Source organism: Eriocheir sinensis, chromosome 5 (genome assembly GCF_024679095.1).
Source record: "Eriocheir sinensis breed Jianghai 21 chromosome 5, ASM2467909v1, whole genome shotgun sequence".
In the NCBI taxonomy this organism is placed as follows: domain Eukaryota; kingdom Metazoa; phylum Arthropoda; class Malacostraca; order Decapoda; family Varunidae; genus Eriocheir; species Eriocheir sinensis.
In genome coordinates, this window is record NC_066513.1 from 24828615 (window position 1) to 24836114 (window position 7500).

The window sequence follows — 7500 nt, forward strand, 5'->3', positions numbered from 1 at the left end:
CCAACGCGCCCTCCATCAACTCATCCATCACTTTCAAGAGTGGAGTTGAAGCGTGGCTCTTAAACCAGTCATTCTCACACACACACACACACACACACACACACACACACACGCCCACACACACATTTTCTTTCTGTGCAAACTCCCTCCCTTACACAATGCATTAATGTACCTTTTGTCTGCTCCTAAGGGAAGGTGATGGAGCGTTGCATATTTAGTATACTCTCGCTCCCTTTTGCACGCCCCCACGAGCTGCTTAATGAAGCGGATTATATTTTTTTTTCTTCACATTTTTGGGAAGGAGAGGAAGAGGTACAGCTCGGGACGGGTTGGCTTGGTTGGGAAGGCTTTTGTGTGGGTTGGGTTGACTTGATTTAGTTTGGTGTGCCTTTGTTTTGTTTGGGGCGGCTTTGCTGGGTTGGGTTAGGTTGACATGGCTTTATTCGGCTTGGGGTGCATTGAGCTCGGTTGGTTTGGGTCATCTTGGTTTGACTTGGCTTGGTTTGGCTTAGGGTGGCTTGGGTTAGGTTGGGTTGAGTTGGCTTGGTTTGTTTTGGGGTGGCTTGGGTTGGGTTGGGTTGGCTTGGCTTGGTTCTGGTTGTAGTAGGTTGGCTTGGCTTGGCTTGAGATGGATTGGGTTGGGTTGGTTTGGCTTGCCGTAGGTTAGAATTGGTTGAGAAATCAATGAACAATATATGAATTAATCCTGACTAAAAAAAAAATCCTGAATACTTGACAACCTTAATCAAGAGTTCCTAACACCACACCTGCCAGTAATAACCACCATCACCATCACCACCTTGAAGATACCTGATAACATGATATCCTTATTAACCAACACCTACCGCTAGTTATTACAATCACTACACCTTCACGTCTGACATTAATAATACCCATCACTAATAACCACATTTCTAATAACAACATCACAAATAACGACCACCTTGAGAACACTTGGTAGCTCGTAAGCCTCAACCAAGAGCTTACGCCTTCACACCCGCCTGAATAAGAGTAATTACCAGTCTTCCTTCGCTTCTCCCTCAGACCCTTCGCGCCTTCCATGGCTCCCACTCCTTCACACCTGCTTACAGCTGTCTACACCTTACACCCTCGCGCCTGCTCGCACTGTCATACCTGTTTTCCTTCGCTTCTCCCTCCCTCACACCCTTGGCGCCTTGCATGGCTCCCACTCCTTCACACCTGCTTACACCTGTCTACACCTTACACCCTCGCGCCTGCTCACACTGTCATACCTGTTTTCCTTCGCTTCTCCCTCCCTCACACCCTTGGCGTCTTGCATGGTTCCCGCGCGCTATACACATTCACATCTGCTAACACCTACACACCTACTTACACCTGCTCACTTCTTACACCTTTACACCTGTTTACACCTTCTTATACCTTACACTTTCACACCTGCTCACACTTTCACACCTGCCAGAATAGCTCTCATTACCTGTTTGCCATCGTTCCTTCCCTCCCGACCTCCCCGCCCTGCATGGTTCCCGCGCGCATTTCCTGGAGCTAGGCGGAGTATTTGTAATATCCGCCTTGCCGGGAGACGAGACATTCCCCGTCGCCAAGGCATTAATTAAGGCGTGATTCAACCTTTGATAGAGACCCGCGCGCGACTAATGGCAGCTTCGACGGGTTGTGTTAGCCATTCATTAGGGGATTCCATGCTTTTTACCCTCCCTCCCTCCCTCCTCCTCCTCCTCCTCCTCCTCCTCCTCTTCCAAGCTATCCTCTTTCTTTACCTTCCTACTTCTTCGTCTCTCCTATTTTCTCCTTTTCCTCCTCCACTTGCTCTTTTTCACATTTTCCTCTTTTTCGATTTTTCCTCTTTCTTTTCCTGCCTTTTTCCTCCTCTTTCTTTTTCCTCCTCCTTCTCCAGTTCTTCTCTCTTTCTCCCCCTCCTCCTCCTCCTCCTCCTCCTCCACTACTGTAGTTCTCTTTTTCTCTCAATTATGATTCTTTACTTCCTCCTCCTCCTCCTCTCCCTCCTTTTGTTCTTGTTTTATTTCGTATCCTCTTTCACCTCTTCCTTCTATTTTCCCCTCCTCCTCCTCCTCCTCCTCCAGCATCTCGTCCTTCTTCTCCGCCTCCTCCTCCTTCTTCCCATCTTCCTTTTTCCTTCTTCCTCTCATTCTTTTTCCTCCTTCTTTCTTTCTCTTCTTTTATCTCCATTCTCATACTCTTTTTCTTCTTCCTCTTCCTCTTCCTCCTCCTCTCCTTCTCTTCTTTTCCTCATCCTCTCTCACATTTTTTCCCTTCCTCCCTTTCATCATCATCCTCTTTGTGACTCCTTTTAACAGTAGCCGAGAGATGTTGTCGTGGGAGGTGTGTGTGTGTGTGTGTGTGTGTGTGTGTGTGTGTGTGTGTGTGTGTGTGTGTGTGTGTGTGTGTGTGTGTGTGTGTGTGTGTGTGTATGTGTGTGTGCGCGTGTGTGTGTGTGAGTGAGCCCCGCGTCAGGTATGTTAGTTAATCCCTTTGTTACCTGGCCGAGGGTTCTCCCAGGTACTAATTAAACCCTTTGATGGGTAATTAGGACTTTTTACAGGTGGGAAATGAGTTCAGTGTTAAGCATTCTCTGTGTTATGTCAGGTGTTGGTTGAAGGCTTACCTAAGTGTGCCCTTAAACCCTCTAAAAGCTAATTAAACTCAACAGCAAGGAACTTTTTTAGAGATTCAAAATTTTCCGCACAAACAGGTATAGTGAAAGCCATATGACGTTAATAAGTGGTCCATTCCTGTTCCTTGCCTTAGCTTTTCTTTCCCTTATCCTTCTCTTCATCTCATCCTTCTTCTCCGTTTAGCTGTTCTCCACTTTTTTACTTTTTTAGAGAGAGACTGAAAATTTTCCTCACAAACAAGTATAGTGAAAGCCGAATGCTGTTTTAAGTAGTCCATTCTTATTCCTTACCTTCGCCCATACTTTCACTTATTCTTTTCATCTTCTTCTTCACAGTCTAATCTTCGCCCATCCCCATTCCTTTCCTTCCCCTATTCATTTGCTATTCATTCTTTTCACCTGATTCTTCTTCACTCTTTAGCCCGTCCGCTGCGATTGTCATGGATTTGGCCTTCAGTGGTAGCCTGGTAACATATATAGTCCCATGTCTTTCTCTGCCTCTGTGGTGGATAGTGGGGTGTTTCCCATGTGGTATTGGTGTGCTGGATATCTCCTCCCAGGGTACAGGACTTTACATTTTCTTCATTGAATTGTAGCAGCCCCTTTTTGTTCCATTCCTGTAGCTTGGTGAGGTCTTCTTGTAGGATATCCCATACCTTTTCCATATCTCCTCCCAGGGTACAGGACTTTACATTTTCTTCATTGAATTGTAGCAGCCACTTTTTGTTCCATTCCTGTAGCTTGATGAGATCTTCTTGTAGGAAATCCCATACCTTTTCCATATCTCCTCCCAGGGTACAGGACTTTACATTTTCTTCATTGAATTGTAGCAGCCACTTTTTGTTCCATTCCTGTAGCTTGATGAGATCTTCTTGTAGGAAATCCCATACCTTTTCCTTTCCTTCGCCTACTCTATCCCTTATCGTTCTTTCAACCTTATTCTCCACTCTTCCACTTTCCCCCTTAACCTCAAGTAGTCCATTTCTATTCCTTTCCTTCGCCTATTCCTTCCCCTGCCATCCTTATCAAGTTATCCTCCTTCATCTCTAACCTTCACCTCCCTCCGTTCTTGCTCACCCTCCCCATTCTACCATTATCTCCCATCAATCTTCCCAGTTACTCCCACCCTTCCCTCTCCCCATACCAGCAATATATCCCATCACCCTCCCATTATATTCAGCTTCAATCTCACTCATCTTTACCTCTCCCTTATCCCGAGTCTCACCCTTAATAATTCACCCTTACTCACCCTTAACATCACCCTTATATTCAGCTTTGCATTCACTCATCTTTGCTTCCCTCTTTATCCTGAGTCTCATCCTTTACTCACCCTTCCCTCACCTTCACTCATCATTGCCTCCCTCTTTATCCTGAGTCTCATCCCTTATTCACCCTTATTCACCCTTCCCTCACCTTTACTCATCATTGCCTCCCTCTTTATCCTGAGTCTCATCCCTTATTCACCCTTACTCACTGACCGTCACCCTTCCCTCACTCTTAACGTCACCCTGCCACGTTAGCTTCCTTGATGTAATGGAGTCTGACACTTTTCCATCCTACGCTTCACTGGCCCACCTTCTAAACCTCCTTCTCTTCCTTTTCCTCCTCCTTCTTCTCCTCCTCCTCCTATTCATCCTCTTTCCTTAACCCTGATGTCTTCCTCCCTGGCTGGTAATACTGAGATGGTATTCCTCCCTTCTTCTTCCTTCTCTCCTCCTTCTTCTCTCTCCTCTTCCTCTTCATCCGTGTCTTCCTTCCAAGGTTATGATGCTGTGGCGATGTTCCTCCCTTTTTCCTCTTTTTTTTCTTTTTCCTTCCTCCTGCTTTCCATCTCTCCTTTCCTCCTTCCTCTCTCTGTTTTCCTCCGTCCCTTCCATCGTTTTCACTAATGTTTTTTTTTTCATCTCCTCCTTTATTTCTCTTCCTTTTTTCTTCCCTTTTGCTTCTATTCCTGGATTTTTGTTCTCCCTTTTCATCTCTCCCCCCCCCCCTCTATCCCTCCTTACTGCCTCCCTCTACTTTTAAATTTCTAATGATGTTGTTTGGTTGCCAGTGTTACCCTTCTATGGTGCCTTAATGTTTTAATAAGGCAATTATGGTATTAGCTCATTTTCCTTCCGCTAGAGTTCAACCTTCCTCTAATGATTTTGTGGGGTATCTTTTTTCTTTCCCTTCCTGGTATAGTTTTCCCTAATGATGAGATTTTACTGCCATAATCATACACTGAGAGAGAGGGGAAAACAAGTTATTTACAGGTATTCGCAGCAATATCTTCGTTTTCTCCACAAATGCATTCCCTTCTGTCAATTCCCTCGCCTCGGGTAACTCACATTTCGCTCGCCAGGCGTCTCACTATGCGCTGCCGGCTCTTTTTACAAACCCATCATTCTTCATCTTCTCGGGCAATTTTCATGAGGAGGAGAAGGAGGAGGAGAATGCAGGAAGTGTAAGAGGAGGTTAAGTAAGAGTGTACGAGGTAGTAGTAGTAGTAGTAGTAGTAGTAGTAGTAGTAGTAGTAGTAGTAGTTGGAGAAGGTGAACGAGAAGGTAGAGTGGGAGGAGGACGAGGAGGAGGAAGAGCAGGCGGAGGACGAGACGAGTGGCGCACTGCTACAGGCGGTGCAACTCTTATTCTGTTGGTCACGACTTCGAATTTTAGCCAAGGGGGCATTTGGAGGACGGGAGGAAGAGGGAGGGCGAGGAGGAAAACCAGCAGTGGGCGGAGGAAAAGAAGGAGAAGGAGGAGGACGTGGTGAAACGCTTTATGCAGAGTCGAAACCTTCTTCTGTATATTCAGCGCAAGTAGAATGGATGGCTTGTAGAAATGAGAGATGCCACACAATCTTGATATACAGTAGATAGCTAAATGGTCTTAGAATATAGAATGTGTGATTTTAGAGCAAAACGCATAAATTTACATTACCTGTTCCCTTATGACAAACGAGCTTTCACCTGGGAGCGTAAACCACAGCCCCTGTAATGGAGAAAAAGAGGTAATTTACTGTATCCCAGGTAATAACAGTAATTAGATGGAAAATATAGGTGTGCGCAGGTACGCCATCCGGGAAGTCACTTAACATATCTTGCTCAACGGAGGGGAAAAAATATTCATTGGGCCGACACCATAGATACACACACACACACACACACACACACACACACACACACACACACACGGGGTTTAGCATACTGATATTGTTGGAGCTGATCACAAGGAAGGAAAAGCTCATAATAATAAGCTGAAGTTACTTGGTCGACTCATAAAAAAATACTGTTCACATGATATTCCTCCATCTCGACGCACTGCCGCAACGATCAAGAAGACACGTGGTTATTCTTACCGTTGAAAAAAAGAAAAGTAGCCGGGTTATGTTCGCGATCCTCCAAAATTTAACCAGGAAGACTAGACACAGGAACCTCACAAGAACACGCAAATGAGACCACTGAGACGCCGCTGGAATGAAGACGAATACTTCCCCTGGCGCCTCGCTGCTGGACGCCATCAAGGGCTAACCACGGCAGCCACACGTAAAGCAGAAGCAAAACACTCCTCACGCTCGTCATAAGCACGCTGTTAGCACCGCACTGGCACGGGTAACGAAAGTATTTGTGTGGGTGGGAGGGTGGGGTGTGTGTGTGTGTGTGTGTGTGTGTGTGTGTGTGTGTTCATGCCGCGAGAGTGTTACGAGGTAGGAAAGGACAACATTCAGCCAGTAATAAAGACGGAAAGGTGAAAAAATTCGTGGCGTGTTATAAGCATGTTATGAGCACGCCCGTCCAGCCTCATGTATCGTAGGTGTGCGGAGGGGAGGGGGAGCGGTGTGTGTGTGTGTGTGTGTGTGTGTGTGTGTGTGTGTGTGTGTGTGTGTGTGTGTGTGTGTGTGTGAAAAATTTTAAGTCGAAAAGCCGGAAAAGGAAGGAAAAAGCGAAGAAAAGGAAATTGAAGGAAAGAAATGGAAGGGAGGATAAAAAATAGCACTATACAGTCATTCGTCCTACAAGTTCCACCTTTGAACACTAGATATTTGCCATGACCAGTGCCAAATACAACCAAAAAAAAAATCCGTGTTCCTGAGTCTCACACTTTATACATGAAACTACTACTACTACTACTACTACTACTACTATTACCACTACCACCTAATATTACCGCTGTTCCTGGCGGTAATACGGCGATTACTGGGTCGAAAATCAGAGCCACACACACGTCTCTTTGGCACCTGGTATGACGGCGCGCCCAAATCCCTCAAGTAGGTGTGTAAGCGTCCGTGTTCATGCCGCGAGGCCGTAAGGGGGTGAGAAAGGGTGACACTCCGCCGGGTCGCTACAGAAGGAAGCGTAAAAAACATTGAGTTCAAAATGATTGCCGGTAATTGCAAGAGTTCCAATGTGAGTTAACACGCATCGCAGGTGGGAGAGTCGCTGTGTGATGTGTGTTTGCCCCCAAGTATGACGTTGAGGGTGAGTGCCTTTGGGTGTAGGAAGGGGGAAGTGAGCGCCTCCTTCACTGAGCCTGTGGAGTCGCAGTGTTGCCAGATTGTCGTCCTCAGCCTATTACATTTACCGATTTCCGACACAAAAATTGTCTCCTTCACCCCAATAGCTAGATTCATTCATAGTTACCGTCGAAATGGTTAATTACTGATGTGTTTCTATTTTCTCGCATTAGTTGTGGGGCCAGAAACTGAAAAATACGATGCCTGGAGTACGATAATCTGGCGACGTTGCTGTGAAGGCCTAAAGATACACGAGTAGAACTAGAGGAAAGAACACAAAGAGAATATGAGTGAACAGAGAAAGAGGCAAGTAGTTCAGTCTCGACGAAGGCGCTGTAGGACTTATAGGACAACGGAAGAAGAGACGGCAAGC